Here is a 26,916-nt window from a genome sequence, read left to right as displayed (position 1 = left end):
TGACCGACGAATTGGGATATCGCTTAGAGAGCCCTATCAGCTTCGTGTGAACTAAAACAGGCCAATGGAATTGGCGTGCGATATTTGCATAATGCGCACTGCCCCCGCCAGGTGTATATAAATAGGAAGCGGATGCAATCGCACTCTGTCTTTCGCTTCGGAGCCATATTCTGGTGTCCTGCTTCAGACTTTTTGTTTTAAAACTAAAACTGCCTCAGAAGAGGATTTACAGCGAGCTGTCCGTGTTGGAAGTCAAGGCACTCCAGCGAGGTCGCGAGTTTCCGAGGAGCCGAGCTATAAGCTCTCAACTGCTGTTGTAACAGCAACACTCTAAAAGTGTGTGTGCGTGTTGCGATTTGGGCCGGTTCCTCGGTGTGTTCAGGGAGTGGTGTACCTGAGCGCATCGCGTCACTCCCTGTGTGCTTCAGCACAAGTGAACTGATCTTTCCCCTTCTAAAAGAGCTTTACAGACGAACCCTGACAGTATGTCATTTCGTCTGTGCGTTACTGGGTGCGGTCGTTCCCTGGTCCCTGCTGATGGGCACAATCGCTGCATCTCGTGTTTGGGCGTTCAGCACGCTGAAGCAGCTTTTGTGGATGGTTCATGTTCCCATTGCGGGAATATGACTATCGCGGTGCTGAGGTCTAGACTCTCCTTCCTGAGGTCTCAGGAAGCGGGGGTCCCCTCTCCTATGCCCCGTTCGACCGCTTTTTCCGGCCCGGGACGGAAGGATGGTTCGGCGGGGTATGGGAAGGGTGACCTGAGGATTACGGTCAGGGCTTCCCCGCCGAGCGGAAACGCTCCGCGGGCCCCTGCCGCCTCATCAGCACCGCAACCCGTCGTGCTGCCGTTGGTTTCCGCTGGGCCCTCTACGGACTGTCCAGCCGTTACCTTTAGTGCGCCTGCGGCGGACCGGATGTCGATCTCTGCATCGGAAGGTGAGCCAGGGTCCTCGGGGAGGAAGATCCGGACGCGCTGCCGCCCTCCGGGACGGTAGCGGTGGCCGAGTCGGATCCCGAGTTGACGGCTGTGCTTTCCCGGGCCGCCTTGTGTGTCGGGCTCGAGTGGAACCCTCCACCCTGCCCCGGCCCATCTCTGTTGGATGATTGGTATTTGGGGGGGGTCGCGCTGGTCAGGTCCAGCGTCCCGCCCCAATGCCTTTCTTCCCGGAAGTGCACGATGAGGTGACCAGGTCTTGGCAAACACCTTATAGTGTTCGTGCGAGGCCCGGTCCCTCGTCCGCCTTCTCCTCCCTGGATGGCGGAGAAGCCAGGGGGTACACAAGGATCCCGCCAGTCGAGCGGTCCATTGCGATGCAGCTGTGTCCAACGGCCACTGGCTGGCGTGGTGAGCCGCGCCTCCCGTCCCGGGCCTGTAAATTCTCAGCCGGTCTGACTGAGAAGGCTTACAGCTCCTGTGGGCAGGCTGCCTCCGCCCTGCACGCGATGGCCCTTTTGCAGGTGTACCAGGCAAAAGCGCTGTCGGAGATGCCCCAGGAAGGGCCTGACCAACAACTGCTTGGGGAGCTGCGCGCTGCCACCGACCTTGCCCTCCGGGCGACGAAGGTGACAGCACGCGCTGTTGGTCATGCGATGTCTACCTTGGTAGTCCAGCAACGCCATCTCTGACTGACCTTGGCGGACATGTGGGAAGCCGACAAGCAGCGGTTCCTGAATTCCCCCGTGTCCCCGGTCGGCCTCTTCGGCGACGCGGTGGAGAGCTTCGCCCAACAGTTCTCTGCCGCACAGAAGCAGGCTGAGGCTATCAAACACGTCATGCCACGGTGGTCCGCTGCTGCCTCCACCCACCCGCCCGTGGCTCAGCCTCAGCCCGCTCGTCGCCGAGGGCGCCCGCCTGCGTCGTCCTCCGACCCTGCTGGTTCGGCAAAGCAGCAGCCTACACCAGCCAAGCAGCAGGGTGCCAGTCGCGGACGAGGAAGTCACGGCCCTGAGACGGGCAACCTGGAGGGGAAGGATCTTGCTCTTCGGGAGAGTTTTCCACCTTCTCTCCCACCCCCGGAGGAGGGCCGGGGGGAATTTGTGATGTCTGTCTATCTTCCGCCGCTGGCTCCCCGGAGTCCAGCGGTACCCACTTTATCACAAAAAGAGCAGTTTCCTCAAACTCCAGGTCACAACAGGGTGCGCCTGCCAGTGTGCCAGGCCCCGCCTCGCCACTCGCAGCCCCCTCCCATTTCGCCAGCAGGTGGCAGTGTGATGGTGCAGCCCGCGCCCCGTGCGCCGTCTCCCATACGCACTGCTGCCTCCCAGAGTTCGACCACACTCCGGGCCGCTCCCATGCCGTCCGAGTTGGATCCCACTCTACCTCGCTGCCCCACCCCCGGTGCGTCTGTGGTGCCTTTGGTCCCGCTGGCTCGGAGTCTGGAGGCGTGGATCACGCTTCCCAGCCCGTCCCGCTGGCTCATTCGCACTATCAGACTCGGCTATGCGATTCAGTTCGCCCGGCGTCCCCCGGTCTTCAGGGGTGTCCACTTCACTCAGGTGTCGTTGGACAGTGCACCTGTTCTCCGGGCGGAGATTGCTGTCCTCCTGGCGAAGGATGCAATCGAGCCGGTCCCTCCAGCCGATATGAAGTCGGGGTTTTACAGCCCCTACTTCATTGTACCGAAAAAAGGGCGGTGGGCTACGGCCAATCCTGGATCTGCGCGTCCTGAACCGGTATCTCCACAAGATGCCGTTCAAGATGCTCACGCAGAAGCGCATTTTCGAATGCGTCCGTCCCCGGGATTGGTTTGCAGCAATCGACCTGAAGGACGCGTACTTTCATGTCTCGATTCTGCCTCGACACAGACCCTTCCTGCGGTTTGCGTTCGAGGGTCGGGCATATCAGTACAAAGTCCTGCCCTTCGGGCTGGCCCTGTCCCCCCGCGTCTTTACGAAAGTTGCGGAGGCTGCCATTGTTCCCCTCAAGGAACAGGGCGTTCGTATCCTCAACTATCTCGACGACTGGCTGATCCTGGCCAGCTCGCGAGAGCAGTTGTGCGAACACAGGGACATGGTTTTAGCTCACCTCAGCCGGTTGGGTCTTCGGGTCAACTGGGACAAGAGCAAACTCGCCCCCGGGCAGAGGATCTCTTATCTCGGTCTCGAGCTAGACTCGATCGCACGGACTGCGCGTCTCACCGAGGCGCGCGTCCAGTCGGTGTTGAACTGCCTGAGCTCGCTCAAGCGCAGGACAGCGGCTCCACTGAAAGATTTTCAGAGGCTCCTGGGGCATATGGCATCTGTAGCCGCGGTCACGCCGCTCGGATTGCTCCATATGAGACCGCTTCAACACTGGCTCCGCGGCCGGGTCCCGAGATGGGTGTGGCAGCGCGGCACGCTCCGTGTCCCCGTGACACCGAGCTGCCGCCGCACCCTTGTCCGGTGGTCGGACCCTTCGTTCCTGCGGGCCGGAGTACCCCTGGAACAAGTGTCCAGGCATGCTGTGGTCTCCACAGATGCCTCTGCCACGGGATGAGGGGCCACGTACAACGGGCATGCAGTGTCGGGTCTTTGGACGGGGCCTCAGCTGCATTGGCATATCAATTGCCTCGAGTTGCTAGCAGTACGTCTTGCTCTGGCCCGCTTCAAGGAGCTGTTGCCAGACAAGCATGTACTGGTCCGTTCGGACAGCACTGCGGCCGTTGCGTACATCAACCATCAAGGTGGTCTACGCTCCCGTCGCATGTCGCAACTCGCCCGCCATCTCTTGTTGTGGAGTCAGAAGCATCTGAGGTCCCTTCGGGCCACTCATGTCCCAGGTGTGCTCAACCGTGCGGCCGACGAGCTGTCACGGCAGCCTCCACTTGCGGGCGAGTGGCGGCTCCACCCCCAGGCGGTTCAGCTGATTTGGCAGCGTTTCGGCGAGGCCCAGGTAGACCTGTTTGCCTCCCCGGAAACTGCCCACTGCCAGTGGTTCTATTCCCTGACCGGCGGCACGCTCGGCACGGATGCCCTGGCACACAGCTGGCCCCCGGGTCTACGCAAATATGCGTTTCCCCCAGTGAGCCTTCTCGCACAACTCCTGTGCAAGGTCAGGGAGGACGGGGAGCAGGTTTCTGTTAGTGGCTCCGTACTGGCCCACTCGGACCTGGTTCTCAGACCTCATTCTCCTCGCGACAGCCCCTCCCTGGCCGATTCCTCTGAGGAAGGACCTCCTGACTCAGAGACGGGGCACCCTGTGGCACCCGCGTCCCGATCTGTGGAACCTCCACGTGTGGTCCCTGGACGGGATGCGGAGGTTCTGAGTGATCTCCCGCAAGCGGTCGTAGATACCATCACTTCCGCTAGAGCTCCTTCCACTAGGAGTCTCTACGCGCTGAAGTGGAACCTGTTCGTCGAATGGTGTGCCTCTCGCCGAGAGGACCCCCGATCATGCTCGGTCAGATCTGTGCTTTCCTTCCTGCAAGAAGGGTTGGAGCGAAGGCTGTCTCCCTCCACCCTGAAGGTGTATGTTGCCGCTATCGCTGCACATCACCATGCAGTTGAGGTTAACCCTCTGGAGTCTGAGGCTGATTTGGGGCCTGGAGAAGTTTTGACATGCCCTGACATTTGTGCTTTTTTCAGTTGTTCATAAACATATTAATGACACAAGTGTCATTACACTGTATTCAGCACAAACTAGGCTACCATAATATGTGAGGAACATGTGTGTACATGTTTGTGTTTTTGAAGGAATAACGTTTATGCGTGGTTACTGAAAAAACAAAAAACTTAAGTCACTGATATAAGGCCAATAAAATATATATTAAATCTGTGTTCACAAGACTTTTGGGTATTGAAGGTTGTAGACTAGAGTTTTTGCTTCAAAATTATGTAAAAATTATGCTGACTACTCTTTCATTTATAACAATATACTAATTTAGTTTTTGTAAGACACTTTTTGCCAAGAAACACGGTATGCGAGGAGGCGTGAATCTCCATGAATAATGGCTCATTCTCACCTGTGAAGACAAAAGAATTGAATAGTAATGACCTGAAAAGACTTGCATATTAATGAGGCATTTCAGTCAGGTAGGCTGTGAAAAAAAACTTCTGTGATGTCTCAAGCTCATCATAGTATATGAAACATACAGAAAAAACAGCAATACTTGAAATATTACAATATAAAATAATGGTTTTATATTATATTCTTTAAAATATAATGTATTTCTGTGATGCAAAGTGTCTGAACAGTTATGTTACTCTATTGATTTCATATAGGCTTTTAGTTTAAAAGCATGCACATTTGGAGAAATATAGGATTCTCATATGTTTATGTCAATTTTCTATACAGAGGAGTTATTTTTTATTCAATATTCATTGTTATCTCTATGAGCGCTGGTGTTTGCAATTCATACTGCAGCCGGAGGGCGCTCTGTGCATTTTAGTCCACAAATTCACCTAAGAAGAAGACGATATTCCATGAATGGTGTTTACCAATTCATACTACAGCCGGAGGGCGCTAAAGAAACAAAAACTCACTTAAAACTTATCAATAGAAGAAAACAAACAGGAATTTACTGAATGTCTTCCAGAGATCGCTAACCATGGCTTTTTCATCCAGATAAACAATTTTCAAGGCAATAAATACACGATTGAGATGATGAATGCATGTGTTGTCTCTGAATTTGCCTGTGAATAGCGCTGGCTCCGTGGGTGTGGCCGCATTAGTGGGTAATGAGCTGAATCACGGACTTCTGACATGGCTCTCTTTTCATACAGATTACATAAACACAGAATGTTTGTTTTCGATTTGACTTGCACGATTTAAAACCTGACATTTCAACGTTTTGTTAGACATAAGTATGAATTTTTTGTGATTAATATTCACTAAGTTACACTTCATTTTCTGAGAACTATCAGATTGGACTTCGTTCAGAGGGAGATGAGAGATCACGCATCATGTTAGTTTTCTTTATTTTACAAAAAGCACAACATTTTGTTTTTACTCTGAGTGTATACAAATAAAAGGAGATATTCTATAGTTTCAATTGATGTATTACTTATGTTTCTATGACAAAAAATGACGGAGTATTTTAAGTCTGTTTTGCTGCAATGTGAAAAAAACCTGCAAAACGCGCCGGCGCGTTTTTAGACCTCAGAGTGTTAAGTCCCTGGGGAACACGATCTGATCGTCAGGTTCCTGAGGGGGCAAGGAGACTGAATCCTCCTCGCCCTTCCTCCGTACCCTCTTGGGATCTGACCCTGGTTCTCACAGCTCTCCGGGGTCATCCCTTTGAGCCTTTGCGATCAGTCGACCTGAAGGTTATGTCCCTAAAAACTGTCCTTCTGGTTGCATTGGCTTCCCTGAAGAGGGTAGGGGACCTGCATGCGTTTTCGGTCGACGAAGCGTGCCTAGAATTCGGGCCCGGTGATTCTCACGTCATCCTGAGACCCCGGCCTGGATACGTGCCCAAGGTTCCTACCACTCCCTTCAGAGATCAGGTAGTGAACCTGCAACTACCTCGTCTGCCTCGGAGGAGGCAGACCCAGCCCTAGCTTTGCTCTGTCCCGTCCGCGCTCTGCGTGTGTACGTGGACAGAACGCGAAGCTTCAGGACCTCAGATCAGCTCTTTGTCTGTTACGGAGGCCAGCAGAAGGGAAAGGCTGTCTCCAAGCAGAGGATGGCCCACTGGATAGTGGATGCCATCGCCTTGGCGTATGAATCCCAGGGCGTGCCTTGCCCGCTCGGGTTGAGAGCCCACTCCACCAGAGGGGTGGCCTCTTCCTGGGCGCTGGCTCATGGCGCCTCGCTGACAGATATCTGTAGAGCTGCGGGCTGGGCGACACCTAACACGTTCGCTAGGTTTTATAGCCTACGTGTAGAGCCGGTATCTTCACGTGTACTCGCATCTACTAGTCGGTAGACGTGTTGTACCCGCTCTAAGTGTCGGCTTGCAATGCCATTCCCGCCCCCTGGCCGGATACGTGCATACTTTTACTCCAGTCGTGTTCCCCGCTTTGGCGAACCCTGTCGAGTTCCTCCGCCTCCCCCTTCGGCTCGGACATTGCGGAGTGTCTGATGCCAGGCCTACATCCGTCGCTGACGCTGTCTGTTGGCTGGGGCCCATATGTCGTGACCCCTCTACGTGAGCGGTCCCATATGTGTAATTGTCCACGGGTCTAAAATCCCTACGGCGAGCCCGTGTCTTTCCCTTAGCAGAGCCAGCTCTGCTGTCACCTGTCAGATGAGTCTCCCCCTACCAGGTGGAGCCATCCCAGGGACCCCATATGTGTACTGCCCCCCGGGCCAGTCCATATGTGTATTCTCCACGTAAACTCCTCCCCCATTGGGTAGGTAGTGGCCTCCGCAGCGTCCCTTACGGGTTTGCTTCCCCAGTGTAGTCTAGTTTACTTAGTGGGTATTCGGTAAGACAGCAGTAAACTCTCTCGGCGTAAGCTCGCCCCTTCACCGTCCCAGCTGGTGCTATGGGTAGCCGAGCTTGCGCTGGGCACTGGAAGGGGTTTCGTAACTGTGGCGCTTTAGTTGGGATCCCAATTCGTCGGTCACTACTGACGTACGTCGAACGTGACCGACTGAAAGGGAACGTCTCGGTTACGTATGTAACCCTCGTTCCCTGAAGGAGGGAACGGAGACGTACGTCCCGTCGCCACAGTTTCTGTACCCTCGCTGTAGTGCGGACACCAGCTGTCTCCTCAGCGAAAAACAGAGTGCGATTGCATCCGCTTCCTATTTATATACACCTGGCGGGGGCGGTGCGCATTATGCAAATATCGCACGCCAATTCCATTGGCCTGTTTTAGTTCACACGAAGCTGATAGGGCTCTCTAAGCGATATCCCAATTCGTCGGTCACTACTGACGTACGTCTCCGTTCCCTCCTTCAGGGAACGAGGGTTACATACGTAACCGAGACGTTATTATTTATGGTGCAATTTTCACAAGCAGTTGGTACATTTTCAAAACTCTTAGAACTCTTAGAACTTTTAGCATATTTTCAATTATCAACATTTTTTAATTGTAAAATTTTCAATTTATCTTAGATGATAACCACAATTTTCAAAGTGTTTGTGTATGTGGTCCTGGTAAATACTGTGTTGTGAACCAAATGTCCCAACAAGGATAGTAACACCAGTAATTTTAGACCTTGTTTGGGCATTTTTTTTTTTTTTTGGTACCCATGAGGAAAACAGCTTATAAATCATACAAAATTATATTTTTATAAAATGTAAAAATGCAGAAAGTTTTCTGTGGCGGGTATGTTTACCGGTAGGGGATATAATATACTGTTTATACAGTATAAAAATCATTATGTCTGTGGAAAGTCCCCATAAAACATGGAAATCCAACATGTGTGTGTTCGTGCATTTTTGTGACACATCAGGACACAAATTTGTATAATGACATGGGTATTACATAGATATTACAAGGAGAGGGTGACTTATGAGGACATTACCCCATGTCCCCATTTTTCAAAAGGCTTATAAATCATACAGACTGAGTTTTTGTGAGAAAGTAAATGTGTGAAGAGTTTTCTGTGATGGTTAGGTTTAGGGGTAGGGGTAGTGTAGGGCGATAGAAAATATGGTTTGTACAGTATAAAAACCACTATGGAATGTCCCCACAATTCACAAAAACAAATGTGTGTGTGTGTGTGTGTGTGTGTGTGTGAGAGAGAGAGAGAGAGAGAGAGAGAGAGAGAGATACAGAGGGATTTGAAATTTGCAAAGGGAGCAGGACAGAGTACAAGGGAAAAAAAACAGTCAATGACTGTACAGTATAAAGGCCAATTCACACCGCACCGACAAACGCCAACAAACACCAACAAATGCCGACGAACAAGTTGGCCGTTGGATTTAGAATTCTATGAGAAAAAACTGTCATGTTCACACCACCCCAACAAACACCGACCAACGAGTGACGTCTGACTGGGAAAATTCCACAACTACACAAGTAACCATGTTAACAATATTGTCAGGTTAGTTTACTATATTAATAATATAGTATCATATATATTTTCATTGTATTAAAGTATTGAGGCAAAACAAAAATACTAACCTGAAATCCGAAGCGCTGTAGCCATCGATCTGACCTATTGCGCTGCGGTTGGTATAACGTTACCGGTTTTTAAACTTTTTTTTAGCGTGACCCTTTTTATTAACGAGACCCATAAGCATATTGTCACAGACACGTCAGGTTCCAACGTCACCCAATCACAGCGCGCACCTTCTCCAGAGTACTGATCACCGCCACCTGCACCTCATCACTCAACTCATCAACTATAAAGCACTCACGCACACAGCACTCCACGTCCGGTCTCGTTCGCATACCCTCAATGTTATGCTTACCTCAAGGACTCCTCTTCGCATACTCACCTGTCTCCAGCGTGTCTCTTCCCTTTGTGTGCCTCGTCTGCTACGTGAGTGTGTTCCTGTCAGCTCCCAAGTTCTCCAGCGATCTCCAAGCTCCAGCGTGTATCTCCCTGCAAAGAAAAGGACAGTAAATATACCTCGTATTACCTGCTCAAGCCAAGCTACAACCAGTTCACTTACCTGTGTGTTTCACCCTGCTCAACTGTGGTCTAAATAAACAACTGTTACCCATTACATCTGTGTCTGTCTCCAGTCTACTGTAACACATATAAAACCATGTAGCTAAACAAGTCAAAACGAATCATTAAAAAACGAAACTGAAAGTAAACCTGCGTTGCTCTCACGGTGGTTATAACGTTACCTCTCTCTTTCGGTGAAGTGGAGCAGCTGCTCTTGCTGAATGACACGGATTGCACTATGGACTATTGTACCTTTTGTATATTTTAATTTTTTAACTGTATTTTATTTTTTATAACGAACAAGCTGCGATGTCACATTTCCAGTGCTTTGTTGTGTGTGCGTGAGGCGCGGGCGCGATCAAATAGCTGTCTTTGCAGGGGACTTCCCTCATCGTCATGGCAACGGTTCGTGAACAGGTCAGATTACGTCAGAGTTGGTTGCCGTCTGTTGGAAAACTGTTCACACCGCGCAGACATTCCACGACCCGACAAACGCCGATTAAACATGTTCAGTTGGGTGAAAACCGACTCCGACCAACGCCAACAAATGCCAACAGACGCCAACAGGGGTATCACACTGATCCAACAAACTCCAACAGACGAGTTTGTTGGCGTTTGTTGGCTGTTGTCGGTGCGGTGTGAATTGGCCTTAACATCAGATTGATCAAAGATGCATCAGAAGATGGGAGACAGATGGCATTTGAAAATATACATCTTACTCTTGAAAATAGTACCAAAGCAAATAAAATAAAAAAAAATCTGTGAACTTGGTTGTAAAAATTGCGCCAAATAATTACATTATTTTTTATTTATTTGCTTTGGTACTATTTTCACAAGTATGGTGTACATTTTCAAAACTCTTAGTACTAATATCACAACAGATCATCAAAAGTGCACTTTTTTCAAACATTTCAGCATATTTTCAATTGATTTAGTACAATACACAAAATTACAAAGTATCCTTTTCATCTATATAATGTTTCATCTATATAAATGTTTCATTCACAGTTACTGCCATTCATAATACTATTACTATCAAACATTTGATTTGCAACTCTTTTCGTTTAGTTTAATACATTTGTCTATCATTTAATCCAACTGAACGTTTTGGTTTATCAATGGATCATTTGGTACACCTATAGATTTCTCTATATATTGATTCTATAGGCATAGTTTCTATAGAACTTATTTATAACCAAACTTATGGATAAGCAAATGTAATGAATTATAATGGTGGACTTCCGGTTCAACGCTGCTGCCTGCCTGCTGTCTGACCTACGCTCGGAGCTTCGTGGAGTTTATCCTAAATCCTTCTCTTTATTCCTATTCACATAATATAACTTTCTTCTTTCTTATTTTTCACTAGATTACTTAACCTATTGCATAGTATTACTAAACGGAACGATTTATTACTAGCAATCCACCAGCGTAATCACCTAGTGTTAGCCATAGCCTGCTAGCTACCGTCTACTTTCTTTTTTCCTCTAAACCAACCTTCCTTGTCGATTTAATGGCGGATTTATCAGATGTATGTTATTCTGATCTGTCCTCGCCAGATCGGGAAGCTGTGGAGACGTTGCTGCCCGGCATTCATCGATTCCACCGCGAGGTACAGCGTCCCGCACATCACCCTTACCCCAGGCTCCGGCAAGCGACCGAGACATCCAGCCAGCGAGTCCCGTGTGCGTTGCAGTTTTTCGGACGGCGTTCATCAAACACACGGTCAGTCATGTCCGACGATTATCATGTGTATTAAATGCAACATGTACAGCTTAGCTCTTTCTGTCAGCAGTGAGCCTTACACATGTGATAAATGCAGGGATATTGTCAGGCTGACAGAGAGAATCTCAGAATTAGAGACACGCATCCAAACTTTAATTGAGGATAGTGAGAATGAAAGGGCCTTAGATACTGCTTTGGATGCGACTAGCCTAGTAAACACTGCACATTCGGTTCCGGTTGTAGAAGCCACGCAGCAGGCTAACTGGGTGACTGTGATGGCGGCATAATGGCAAGAACAAACACCACTCTTCCGTTCCGATTAGAACATCAAACAGGTTCTCCCCACTCAGTGACGCACCCACTGAGAATCCTGTTGAAAGTGCCCTAGTTATTGGCGATTCTATTACACGGAACGTGAAAATAGAGACACCAGCCACCATAGTCACATGTTTGCCGGGGGCCAGAGCACCTGACATCAAAGCAAATTTAAAAGTGCTGGCTAATGCTAAACGTAAATATTCTAAAATCATTATCCACGTCGGCACAAATGATGTTCGACTTCGCCAGTCGGAGATCACTAAAATTAACATTAAAGAGGTGTGTGAACTCGCAAATTCAATGTCAGCAGAAGTAATTTGTTCTGGCCCTCTTCCTGTTCGTCGGAGTGATGAGATAGTTAGCAGGTTATCATCACTCAATGGCTGGCTGTCTAAGTGGTGTCCGCAGAATAATATAGGTTTCATAGACAATTGGAAAAGCTTTTGGGGCAGACCTGATCTGTTGAAAAGAGATGGTATTCATCCCTCCCGGGATGGTGCTGCTGTTCTATCTAGAAATTTGGCAAATAGTCTTAGAGCTGAAACATGACAAACCAGGGCCCAGATCAGGACGCAGACAAACTGGCTAAACCGACCGTCTGCTAGCCGCCTCACGTCACAGAACTCAAATAATTCACAGCACATAGAAACTCTTTCACCTAGATATTATCACATAGAGACTGTGTCTGTACCTCGAACTAGTAAATACAAAAAACTTCCGAAACCTTTTAAGGGTAAAAATTTAATTGATGTTCAAAAAATGAAAATCACAGATAAATCAGATAAACAAATGATAAAGCTTGGGTTACTGAATATTAGATCTATTTCTTCAAAAGCACTTATTGTAAATGAAATTATCACAGACAATAAACTAGACTTGCTGTGTTTGACAGAAACCTGGCTAAAACCAGACGATTACATTACTTTAAATGAATCTAGTCCTCAAGGTTATGATTATCGACACAATCCTCGACAGAAAGGCAAAGGGGGAGGTGTTGCTGTAATTTATAGTAATATATTCAGAATCATTCAAAAGAATTTCAAATATAATTCCTTTGAAGTGATGGTGCTTTATGTAACATTATGTAAGTTGACATTTGTGCTGGCTACTGTATACAGGCCACCAGGGCACCATAATGACTTTATCAAAGAATTTGCTGATTTTATATCAGAGTTAGTACTGGCTGCAGGATAAAGTCCTTGTTGTTGGTGATTTTAATATCCATGTAGATAATAATAAAGACGCATTTGGATTGGCATTTGCAGACATTTTAAACTCTATTGGAGTTAGACAACACGTGTCAGGACCCACTCATTGTCGTAATCATACCCTAGATCTAATACTGTCGCATGGAATTGATATTGATGCTGTTGAAATTCTACAGCAGAGCGATGATATATCAGATCATTATTTAGTCTCGTGTATAATACAATTAGCCAAGGCTACAAAACCACCACCCAGCCATAAATATTGTAGAACCATCACGTCTACCACTAAAGATTGCTTTATAAATAATCTCCCCGAGCAGTTTCATCGCCTTAGTATACCTGACAACTTAGAAGAACTCGATGCTGCAACAGAAACTATTGGCTCTCTCTTTTCCAGCACATTAGATGCAGTCGCTCCTTTAAGTCTAAAGAAGATTAAGGAAACTAATCCAACGCCGTGGTATGATGAGCACACTCGGGCTCTAAAACGAGCTGTTAGAAAAGCTGAACGTAGTTGGAAGAAAACAAAACTAGAAGTTTTTCGCCTTTCGTGGAAAGAAAAAATGATTGAGTACAGAACGGCTATAAGAAATGCTAGATCTACTTATTTTTCAAATCTCTTAATAGAAAACAAACATAATCCTAGGTATTTATTTGACACAGTGGCTAAATTAACTAGAAACAGAGATTCAACTGCTGACGTTTCCATAGAGCACAGCAGTAATGACTTTATGAACTTCTTTACTTGCAAGATTGATAATATTAGAGAGAAAATTAAAAACATGCAACCGTCTACAGTTTCGCTTCAGACAGTGCACTGTAGTGTCCCTGAGGTAAAACTAGAATCATTCGCCGCTATAGGAGAGGAAGAATTATCTAAACTTATCAAATCATCAAAATCAACGACATGTATGTTAGACCCAATGCCGACTAAACTACTGAAAGAAATGCTTCCAGAGGTCGTAGGTCCACTTCTTGATATAATTAATTCATCTTTAACACTAGGATACGTGCCAAAAACCTTTAAGCAGGCTATTATTAAACCTCTTATTAAAAAACCTCAACTAGATCAGAGAGATTTAGTAAATTACAGGCCAATCTCGAATCTACCTTTTCTGTCAAAGATACTAGAAAAGGCAGTTTCAACACAACTGTGCTCCTTTTTAGAAAGAAATGGAATCTGTGAGGATTTCCAGTCAGGATTTAGACCATACCATAGTACTGAGACTGCTCTCGTTAGAGTTACAAACGATCTACTCCTATCATCCGATCGTGGCTGTATTTCTCTATTAGTGTTATTAGATCTCAGTGCTGCTTTTGACACTATCGATCACAACATTCTTTTAAAAAGACTTGAAAACTATATTGGCATTAGTGGAATTGCTTTGGCATGGTTCAAATCGTACTTATCTGACCGTTATCAGTCTGTAGTAGTTAATGAAGAGATGTCGTATCGATCACAGGTTCAATATGGAGTACCACAAGGCTCAGTACTAGGACCGTTGCTTTTCACTCTGTACATGCTGCCCTTAGGAGAGATAATTAGGAAGCATGGTGTTAGTTTTCACTGCTACGCTGACGATACTCAGCTCTATATTTCCTCGCGCCCTGACGAAACCTACAAATTCACAAAACTAACAGAATGCATAGCTGACATTAAAAACTGGATGACAAGAAATTTCTTATTATTAAATTCAGAAAAAAACTGATATCCTAATCTTTGGACCAAAAACTTCCTCACGAAAAAACCTTGAATACTCTCTAACACTTGACGGGTGCTCCATTAAACCTTCGTCCTCAGTTAAGAACTTGGGTGTGCTCTTCGATACCAATCTTTCATTTGAAAGTCATGTTTCTAGTATCTGTAAAACCACCTTCTTCCATCTAAAAAATATATCTAAATTACGACATATGCTCTCAATGACAAATGCGGAACAGTTGGTTCATGCATTCATGACCTCAAGACTAGATTATCGTAACGCTCTACTGGGTGGTTGTTCTGCTCGGCTTTTAAACAGACTACAGTTGGTCCAAAATGCGGCAGCTAGAGTTCTTACTAGAACCAGAAAGTATGACCATATTAGCCCAGTTCTGTCAACATTACATTGGCTCCCTATTAAACATCGTATAGATTTTAAAATCTTGCTACTTACTTATAAAGCTCTAAATGGTTTAGCTCCCCAGTACCTAAGTGAGCTCTTAATGCATTATAGTCCTTCACGTTTATTGCGATCTCAGAATTCAGGCCAGTTGATAATACCCAGAATATCAAAATCAACTGAAGGCGGCAGATCCTTTTCCTATTTAGCACCTAAACTCTGGAACAATCTTCCTAGCATTGTTCGGGAAGCAGACACACTCTGTCAGTTTAAATCTAGACTAAAAACACATCTCTTTGCTCTTGCATACACATAACATATTATCAATACATTAACATTTTTCAAATCCGTTAAAGGATTGTTACGCTGCAATAATTAGGTCGGCCGGAACCAAGAACATTTCCTATAACACTAGATATACCTGTACATCAGAATAAGAATGGCATCTACGCTAATATCTGTCTCTCTGCTTATCCTGAGGTTTTCCGGGTGCTGGATCCAGGCCGTATCCAGATCAGATGGAGAACCTGTGTCTGGACCTGACTACAACGTAGCCCAGGAGACAATGGGCCTACAGATCCAGTTCTGGCTGCATCTATAATTCAGATTTTTAATCCCCGTATCCGCTTACATATATTTATATATAATCTATTTTTAATCTCTATAATAAAAATGTATAATTCAGATTTTGATCTCCATATCCATTTACATATATTATATATATCTTCCAAGGGGTTTTTTCCCTCCTAGGACTTTTTTCCCAGTGTTAGCACGCTGGGTTTTTCTCCTAGGGGGTTTTTTCCACCCCTGGGAGTCAGCCGACATTGGCTTAATGTAGCACCATCTTGTATATGTTACATATTACCACGCTTGTTTGTACAGCTTATTTTTAACCACTTCCCTTTTTTCTGTGCTTCTAATATGTAAAGCTGCTTTGAAACAATTACCAATTGTAAAAGCGCTATATAAATAAATTTGACTTGACTTGACTTGACATAAGCAATTTATCTTAGATGATTACCACAATTTTCAAAGTGTGTGTGTGTGTGTGTGTGTGTGTGTGTGTGTGTGTGTGTGTGTGTGTGTGTGTATGGTCCTGGAAAATACTACATTGTGAACTAAATGTCTCAACAAGGATGGTAATACCAGTCATTTTAGACCTTGTTTGGGATTTTTTTTTTTTTTTTTTGTCCCATGAGGAAAACAGCTTATAAATCATATGAAATGATAATTTTATAAAATGTAAAAATGCAGAAGGTTTTCTGTGATGGGTAGGTTTAGCGGTAGGGGATAGAATATACCATTTATAAAGTATAAAAATCATTATGTTTATGGAAAGTCCCCATAAAACATGGAAAACCAACAAAACAATTAAGAAAAACTGTAACTCTAATGTTTTATAGATGAGCGCATCCAAACTCCAGGAAAGGTAATCCTGCTCAGATTCCTGCAATTATTGAAGCATTGCACTTCATTACATAGTACTGCTGCATTACTTACACAATTAAAATCTATAACAAAATGGATCATTCAGGGAATAACTGTCCAAAATGAACATTATATTAAATTATATTCAAATCAGCAATATATGAAATCCAAATATATTAAATAGCAGTATGTGATGATGTTCATGGTCTGTCACCAACAATGAGGTGAGAATCAAACACTCTCTGAATAAGAATGAGGAGGAGTTTAGAATCAGAAGGAGGAACACTGTTCAGCAATGCCTGCAGAACCATGAGATACACTGCAGTCTGGTAAAACATCTTACACTTCATATATCTGTATGACTATACATTCTTGAAATAACCTACAAAATGGTTTTGTAGCAGCAGAACATCAAATGCTTGTAAAATCAAACCATGTGTTTTTCAGAATGATGTACCAAACATTGCATTACTGGGTTCTGGAGGAGGACAAAGAGCCATGGTGGGTTTGCTGGGATCTGTGGTTCAGCTCCATAAAGTAGGACTTCTGGACTCCATCCTTTATCTGAGCGGAGTCTCTGGATCAACATGGTATGAACCCTGAGAAACAACAAATAAACACATATACATACGTCTGGTAGGAATCCAAGATATTATCGGCACGTCATCGGAAACGACCGATAAATGCTTAAAACATAATAATCAGCATTGGCCGATATGACAAAGTATGCCGATATGCCTTGCAGATATGACAACGTGTTGATATGCACCTGCAATAACTCACGTGTGCAAGGAGTGCTAACGATAAGATCACGTCAGCAGTGTGGTCATTCTTAAAGGTGCCCTAGAATTGAAAATTGAATCTACCTTGGCATAGTTAAATAACAAGAGTTCAGTACATGGAAATGACATACAGTGAGTCTCAAACACCATTGTTTCCTCCTTCTTATGTAAATCTCATTTGTTTAAAAGACCTCCGAAGAACAGGCGAATCTCAACATAACACCGACTGTTACACAACAGTCATGATCATTAATATGTACACCCCCAATATTTGCATATGCCAGCCCATGTTCAAGGCGTTAGACAAGCCAGTATTAACGTCTAGATCTGTGCACAGCTGAATCATCAGACTAGGTAAGCAAGCAAGAACAATAGCGAAAAATGGCAGATGGGGCAATAGTAACTGACATGATCCATGATATTGTAACCCGTTTATAAAATCTAGATCAAAGAAAAGGAAGAAAAATATCTACTTGGGTCTGAGCTCACCAAATACAATTAATTCCTATTTATGCTAGTATTTGGAGTCCCGGGTTCGGGGTCTCACACCATGCACTGAATCAAAATGATGATTACAACTTTGTTTTAAATATGTGTGTCTGCACTTGTATAACTTAAGTCATGTACAATACTAACAGAATGAATAAAAAAAAATTAATAGTAAAATGAATTATAAATGAATGAAACACATTAATTAGCTTCAATGAACTGTAACTGTATTCTCTGAATTAATTCTTTTTTTTTTTTTCGAATTCGTTTTCAGTATGCACTTAAACACTGCACACTGCACACATCACATGAAAACATTCTTTGCCCTTCACAAATCACCAATTGAATACAAAGTATATTGTTCATCAACAACAAAGAAAAAAAAATAAAAAATCAGTATGTGTACTTGAGTGTATACTTAAGTCCAAGAGGAATATAAATGACTCAGTTCCATTTGTGTGGATATGTTTCAGTTCAGTTTGTGTGAATGCATCTCAGTTCAATCTGTGTGTGTGTGTGTGTAAATGCCTACAGTCTTTGCAGGAAGAAACGATGAAGATAACGATGAAGAAACGATGAAGATACGATGAAGAAACGATAAGATACGATGAAGAAACGATGAAGAAAACAAGCGGAGTCCTCAGATGACGCAATTACTCTGTAGTGCAAATCCAGCGCGGCTCTCCCTCACTGCGCGACTCCAACACGACCGCCGAACGTTGAGACAGTCCAATCTCCTCAAACTTTGGGGTGCAACATCCAATCGCTAATGCAATAAAACAGTTCAGACATCAATTTAGAAAAATAATGATGAAGATGAGCAAGATTAATAATAGCCGCACATGTGGCTCACATCTCTCTCTTCAACGAGCTGGCGCGCATGTGACGTCAGCATCCTTCACCGAAATGCATATAACGTTTACAACTTTTAAACTTTAACAACAGTATTTCATAACATAAGTGTGCAAATAGGTTTAACAAGTATATAAATTCAGCATAAACACTTTGCAAGTATGGTATTGCACACTTTGTACCAGTTTAAGGAACAGCATTAACCATCCGCATTTCATTATATGAACAAACAAATGCTTAAACAATATTTATGAAAATAAAGAATGATTGTGACTTACCTAATGCAATAAAACAGTTCAGACATCAATTTAGAAAAATAATGATGAAGATGAGCAAGATTAATAATAGCCGCACATGTGGCTCACATCTCTCTCTTCAACGAGCTGGCGCGCATGTGACGTCAGCACCCATCGACGTGTTTCTTTTACTCATTTTCGTCAGTCACGAAAACAAATTAATAATTATAAAAATAAAAAAAAATAAATAAAAATATGTCTGAACATTTTATGCATTAGGAAAGAAAAAAAAATACATAGGAAATACATAGGAACAGCCTCAATTAATTGGGTGGGTTACATCCTCCCCTGCTGAAACTCTGATGTCCTCATCAGATACTTAATTTGGTACATTACCCACAAGGCTAAACAACAATTCACTTTGAGTTTGTTGCACTCTCATTTGTTGTTGCATCATTTCAATTACTTGACTGAAATAGTTAGATTTGGGTTCTACATTTGCACACTGCATCCCACATTGTGCTTTCCAAACAAAATCTTTCAATTGACTTGGGGGTCTCTTTTCTCTTTGGGACCTCCTTAACGCAATAGGAGAATCAATTCTCTTTTCAGCACACAACTCATCAGGATGTACTGACATCTCTTTAACCTCATCCACTAAGGATGCGACATCTTGCTGAATTACAGCCTCACAGCTCTCTTCCACCTTGTTCTCAATAGATTCTGCGCTTTGCCAATCACTTTGGTGCATTTCAGCTTCTCGCTCATCTAACAAACTGTGAGACACAGAAGATTCAGAGACTTCTTGCAACGCTGTCCCCAACTGAAACTCTGGGGCATAAGGGTTCAGAGACACCATGGGACCCTCGGCTTCCACATTCTTTTCACAACATTCAACTTCCAAGCTCCCTTCCAACTCATGTCTACGCATCTTGCGTGTAACTGCTCTTTCAACAACTGGAGCCTCCTCGATCTCATCAGGACTGGTTGGAAGAAACCCACATGGGAGTAAAAGATCTCTGTGCAGGACACGCTCAAGGCCTTCACCATTCTCAGGCCGAACAACATATACAGGGATCTCTGCATTAGGCTGCTTTATCACCACATATACGGTGGATTCCCAACGATCTGCTATCTTATGTTTTCTGCGGATGTTAACGTTCTTAACAAGAACGCGATCGCCAACTTCTACCGTAGCAGCTGTCACTTTCTTATCCCATCTAGCTTTGTTCATCAATTGCCTCTTTTCAGAATTTTGAATGGCCAATTGATAAGCGTATCTCAGCCTTCGCTTCAACTCGCTGACATAATGAGTATGAGTTTTAGAATTATGCCCTTTTGGGTTAATTCCAAAACAAAGATCGATTGGCAGACGAGGTTGGCGTCCGAACATTAGAAAGAAAGGAGACTCACCAGTCGCATCATTTCTAGTGCAATTATATGCGTGCACTAGGGGACGGACATATTTTCTCCAATGTTCTTTCTTTTTATCACTCAGGGTTCCCAGTAAATCCAGAAGGGTTCGATTAAATCTTTCCACTGGGTTTCCCCGTGGGTGATAAGGTGTCGTTCGCGACTTAACTCCAGCTAGCGTGCACAACTCCTTCACAAGCTCAGACTCAAAATTAGCCCCCTGATCACTATGTATTCTCTTAGGAAAACCAAAATTGCAGATCAGATTTTCCCACAACACTGAAGCCACAGTTTTGGCTGTTTGGTCTTTAGTGGGAAATGCCCAAGAAAACTTAGTGAAGAAGTCAGTAATGACTAAGATGTTACGGGTATCATTTGAATCCGGCTCTACTGAAAGATAGTCGATACAAACTAATTCCAAAGGAGAATAAGCTTTGATGTTTACCAGTTCTGAAGCCCTTTGTACACAAGCCTTTCTCTTGACGCACCTCTCACAAGTCCTGCACTTTCTCTCAACATACTCAGCCATTTTCGGCCAATAAAATCTACCTCTTGCCAGCTCCAAAGTTCTTTCATACCCCATGTGCCCTGTTTCGTCATGAACTCCTTCAAGAGCTCTGTCTCTGAAACTCAGGGGAACCACTAGCTGCTTGTATTTTTGCCCATACTGATCGGACACCATACGATATAGTACACCATCTACCAAGCTTAGTCGGGGCCTTTCCCTCAGCATTAGACTCACTTCTTTCAATTCTTTGAGTCTATCTGCCTGAGTTAAAGTTTCCCCAGACACCACAAGGTCAATTACTCTTCCAATGGCTACATCTTCTCTTTGCAACTTGTACCAATCTGTGGAAGTCATACTGGGTAATGTGGTTTGTCCAGGCCAGGGCTCAGGTTCTAAGAAATCATCAGGGACAACAGCGTCATTGCAAAGAAGCATCTCGACAGCGGGACTTGGAATAACTCTGCCTTCCAGCAGGTCTCCCTCCTCACACGACTGTACAACATGCGTCTCGCAACACACTGAATGTCGCATACACACAGTTTTGATTGCTTCGTGCTCAATGTTTTCAAACTCAGTTGCTGCACATTTTGCTCTGCTTATCAAGTTTGCTACACGTTCATCTATCTGTATGGCCTCAGCATCATCCACAAGTGGTTCTTGAGGACGACGTGAAAGCCCATCCGCGTCGACATTAGTTTTGCCCGCTCTGTACTTAATATCAAAATCATACATAGACAGAGCTGCGAGCCACCTATGGCCAGCCGCATCCAATTTAGCCGTTGTGAGGACGTACACTAATGGGTTGTTGTCGGTTAACACGGTAAATTTTGTGCCATACAAGAAATCGTGAAATTTTTCAGACACAGCCCATTTGAGCGCTAAGTACTCTAGCTTGTGCACTGGGTAGTTTTTCTCACTCTTAGATAGACCGCGGCTGGCGTAGGCGATAACTCTAGTCTTTCCATCTTGAACTTGATATAAAGCAGCGCCTATGCCAGTTACGCTGGCGTCCGTGTGTAAAATGTACGGCAACTTCCAGTCCGCAAAACCTAGAACTGGAGCAGTTGTAAGCTTCTGAATGATAGTGTCGAAAGCAACTTGACACTCATCATTCCATTTCCCAGCTAAGGATTGCGCTTTACTCCTAACCCGGTACGATGATGTTGACCGTCCTCTAGTAGAAAATTCACCCTGTAACAGCGCATTTAGAGGCTTGACTATCTGAGAGTAGCCCTCAACGAATCGCCGGTAATACCCAGCAAAGCCTAGGAACGCCCTCAGATCTCTGACAGTCTTTGGAAGAGGCCATTCTGTTAGAGCAGAAATCTTTTCTGGGTCAGGGTGTATACCTTGAGCAGAAATAACATGTCCTAAGTATTTAACGGAAGATTGAAAGAACTTGCACTTGGAAGGCGCTAACTTCAGCCCAAATGCAGAAATACGTTGGAGAACCTTCATGAGCCTATCCTCATGCTGTTCAAGTGTATCTGAAAAAATGATTAAGTCATCAAGGAAAGCTATGACTTCCTGCAAATTCAAACCAGCCATGACTTTCTCCATGGTTCTTTGAAATGTGGCAGGAGAGTTTGTCAGCCCTTGTGGTAACCGCCGAAATTGCCAATTTCCAAATGGCGTAGTAAATGCTGTTTTGGGACGATCACTTTCTTCAACTTCTAATTGATAGTATCCACTTTTTAAATCTAACACCGAAAACCACTTAGAGCCTGACAACAAAGTAAACGTCTCCTCGATCCTCGGGAGAGGATATGCATCTCTTTTTGTTAGTTTATTGAGTTTGCGGTAATCAACCACCATTCTCAAATCTCCATTTTTCTTCCTCACCAGTACCACTGGGGAAGCATAAGGACTGTTAGATTCCTCAATGATCTCGCTAGCAAGCAAATCTAACAGGTGTTTTCTCAAATCCTCAAAATCAGCTGGAGAGACTCGACGTGTGCGCTCTTTAAAAGGAACATGTTCAATTAGCTCTATTCGATGTGCCACGCCTGACACTCGTCCCACATCTAGATCATGCTTTGCAAATGCACCAGACGCTTCACGGTTTATCCTCTCAATGATATGAGCTTTGAGTTCCTCAGAAATGGGAGAATCATTAAAATTGAGAATCACAGGGTCTTCCGCCTTTACCAAAAGACTTGCCATCAGGGAAGTGCTATCTTGTGAAGTGCTAGTGTTATCTAAAATAGGGACAGACTTAATCCAGTCCACCACTGAACATTCAGCGAGCACGCCCTTTGGCTGCAAGGTTACACTGTGGTCTGAAATGTTTCGAACGACTACTTTGACTTTATTTCGAGGTCTTGCTTCAGCTTGAATCAATTTGCATTCCACGACTAAACCACCTGGAATGTGATGCATCAGTGGTTCATCAATAATCAGCATCTTGCTCTGACCACAATCTTTAACTCGATAAACACCGATCACTTCGCACTTTTCCCCTTTACCGATCGTTACAGATTTCTTGCCTGACAGTCTAACTGGGGTGATGTGCTGTGCCCCTTTACAGGGTGTCAAAATAGCATCACAATTACGATAAGCAGTCATCCAGTTGATGCTAATGGGCATTTGCTGTATGTATTCTCTTCCCTGCAGTACTTTAAAATCTTGGACAAGCTGGCGAAGTACATTTGTACCCACTAGCAAGGGCACCCGAGCATTGTAGACCTGATCAGGGCAGACCAACGCTAACACAGCAACGACTACATCTGTTCCGCAGGCAGACTTGGGAAACTGTACATCTATCTCAATGTACCCCATATAAGGAACTATTTGTCCCGCAGCTCCCTCAACCCGGAGTAAGTCTCCCATAGAAGTAATACCCCTATGTTGTAAGTACTGCTTGTAGAAGGATTCTGCTACACATGTCACCTGGGATCCAGTGTCTATTAAACAGCGACACTCAATTCCATCCACCCAAGCTTTACTCTCCCAAGGTTCCCCAACTAAACCACTAGGAACCTGGTTACTCTTTTCTATGGAACTTTTCACAACTCCAGCTTCTGTTCGTTCCTCAACAGAAGCTACTCCAAGTTTAAATGTGCAGTGGGTGTCGGCACTTTGGTGGGAGAACTCCTTTGCTTATGTCTCTGAACTAACTTTTGCTGTACCAATGCTGCATTCACGGGATTAGTACACTGTTGCAAATAATGAGAGTCTTCACCGCAGCGGTAGCAAAACCCACCCGTAGGCAGTGACTTAGAGTGAGTCTGAGGCACAGGGTGTGATGTTTTCCCCTCTTTGCCTCTTCTCTTCTTGGGCCCACTGACCTGAAGTTGGTCATATGACAGTTTATTTACTGAGGCTGGCTTCTGCGCTTTAGCCACCTCAGCTTCAAGCTCTTTAATGCGTTTCGTCAATGCCAGACTGTCTTGAACCTCCTCAGAGTTATCTGCAAATCCATGATCGACAGTAACATGTACTTGGTTTTGCGCTCTAACGGGTGGTGTATATAGATGTAGATTCCTACGTTTCTCCTTAAGCTGTTTCTCATGCTCGTAAGACCTCAGTTTGTACAGCAAGCTAGAATAGCTCAAATCAGATTGTGACGAGCCTGTTAGTAATTCTTTAAGACGCAACTGGGTTATCAGAACTTCATCCCAGCACCCTCTGATGAACTGTTTGAGAAGTAAAGTATCAGAATGTTCGCCAACCACTCCCTTCTTTTCAATCACTTTCCTGCATCAGAGAATAGAGTCGCCTCAAATAATCAGAGGACTTCTCACCCCTGTTTTGGTGCGTCTCTATAAACTGGATGTACAGCTCGTCTCCACCAGTGACACTACCATAAGCTTTTTCTAGTTCCCATGCGTACACTTCTGGTGGTGCATTTGTGCCTACTCCTAGAGCGACATTAAGAGCAGGGGGTAGGAGGCTATCCAAAATGTGCCTTCTCTTATGTCTCTCCATCAGAGAAGGGTCTGAGAGTAACTGCCTAACATACAATTGCCACGTGTTGAAATCAACTTCCCCATTAGGCTTGGGGCAAAGCCCAGAAAACATTCTCAGTTTAGGGGGTGAGGTGACATGTCCCTGGTAATCGGGGTCATGCTTCACCACATGTTCAACCACTACACGCTGTACCTCCTGTGGTATAGTAAACGTGACAGGAGTCTCATGCTTTACATTTCTCTCCACAGGAGGTGAATCAGCTTGAATCGCAAAAGACACTTTTGATGCTGAATTGGTAACTACAGACTGCATCGCTGCTGGCATTACATTACAAGATTTTCTTGGAGCAGGGGTTGAAGTTGAAGGGCCCCTGTCTGCACCATCAGCTTTGTGTGCAAGCTTTGTCACTACCTGCTGGCTTAGCTCGTCAACATCTACGCAGTGTAGTTTCGCCAAAATCTCTATTTGTGCCAACAGCTGATCAGCCATATTATCCAAGGTTTTATCTGAATATTCACTGTATAGTGATGTTGGGGCGTTAGAGTGATGTTGCACATCTTTGTTCTGTCTCCCATCTAGTGGCACGATTCCCCATACATTTTGGTCATCTGCATTCAAATATTCTTCTTCGGCTATTAATGGGGTAGTAACCTCCTGAAATTCACAAAGAAGCTCTCCTGGGAATTTGTCACCTAACCACTCAATTTTCCTCACTTCATCAAGATGATCAAAGAATCTCCTCACTTCCACAAGAGTAGTCTTTGGGTCTACTTTTGTAAGCAATACAGATCTTTCAGGATCAAAATGATGTAGCTTACACAGATCCATTGTGAACAGAAAAGGGGAAAGAAAGAAAAAAAATAAAGAAATTAAAAAGAAAAAAAAATAATTAAATTAAAATTAAGAAAATATTCAGAATAGTTTGGACCAAAATCTGATTTTGTCACACAAGCACAGCCCCACAAGTTGGGCGCCAAATTTTTCTCTCTCTTATCTGTAACCCGTTTATAAAATCTAGATCAAAGAAAAGGAAGAAAAATATCTACTTGGGTCTGAGCTCACCAAATACAATTAATTCCTATTTATGCTAGTATTTGGAGTCCCGGGTTCGGGGTCTCACACCATGCACTGAATCAAAATGATGATTACAACTTTGTTTTAAATATGTGTGTCTGCACTTGTATAACTTAAGTCATGTACAATACTAACAGAATGAATAAAAAAAAATTAATAGTAAAATGAATTATAAATGAATGAAACACATTAATTAGCTTCAATGAACTGTACCTGTATTCTCTGAATTAATTTTTTTTTTTTTTCGATTCGTTTTCAGTATGCACTTAAACACTGCACACTGCACACATCACATGAAAACATTCTTTGCCCTTCACAAATCACCAATTGAATACAAAGTATATTGTTCATCAACAACAAAGAAAAAAAAAAAAAAAATCAGTATGTGTACTTGAGTGTATACTTAAGTCCAAGAGGAATATAAATGACTCAGTTCCATTTGTGTGGATATGTCTTCAGTTCAGTTTGTGTGAATGCATCTCAGTTCAATCTGTGTGTGTGTGTGTGTAAATGCCTACAGTCTTTGCAGGAAGAAACGATGAAGATACGATGAAGAAACGATGAAGATACGATGAAGAAACGATGAAGATACGATGAAGAAACGATGAAGAAAACAAGCGGAGTCCTCAGATGACGCAATTTCTCTGTAGTGCAAATCCAGCGCGGCTCTCCCTCACTGCGCGACTCCAACACGACCGCCGAACGTTGAGACAGTCCAATCTCCTCAAACTTTGGGGTGCAACATCCAATCGCTAATGCAATAAAACAGACATCAATTTAGAAAAATAATGATGAAGATGGGCAAGATTAATAATAGCCGCACATGTGGCTCACATCTCTCTCTTCAACGAGCTGGCGCGCATGTGACGTCAGCATCCTTCACCGAAATGCATATAACGTTTACAACTTTTAAACTTTAACAACAGTATTTCATAACATAAGTGTGCAAATAGGTTTAACAAGTATATAAATTCAGCATAAACACTTTGCAAGTATGGTATTGCACACTTTGTACCAGTTTAAGGAACAGCATTAACCATCCGCATTTCATTATATGAACAAACAAATGCTTAAACAATATTTATGAAAATAAAGAATGATTGTGACTTACCTAATGCAATAAAACAGTTCAGACATCAATTTAGAAAAATAATGATGAAGATGGGCAAGATTAATAATAGCCGCACATGTGGCTCACATCTCTCTCTTCAACGAGCTGGCGCGCATGTGACGTCAGCACCCATCGACGTGTTTCTTTTACTCATTTTCGTCAGTCACGAAAACAAATTAATAATTATAAAAATAAAAAAAAATAAATAAAAATATGTCTGAACATTTTATGCATTAGGAAAGAAAAAAAAAAATACATAGGAAATACATAGGAA

The 26,916-nt window shown here is 44.2% G+C and overlaps 1 pseudogene; it reads left to right on the top strand.

The window, feature by feature from the left end:
• LOC125244428 overlaps positions 1-26,916 on the top strand; it is a 79,730-nt pseudogene that overhangs the window by 224 nt on the left and 52,590 nt on the right.

This window comes from Megalobrama amblycephala, linkage group LG14 (genome assembly GCF_018812025.1).
Source record: "Megalobrama amblycephala isolate DHTTF-2021 linkage group LG14, ASM1881202v1, whole genome shotgun sequence".
In the NCBI taxonomy this organism is placed as follows: Eukaryota; Metazoa; Chordata; class Actinopteri; order Cypriniformes; family Xenocyprididae; genus Megalobrama; species Megalobrama amblycephala.
This window is presented reverse-complemented; position numbering and strand designations above follow the sequence as displayed.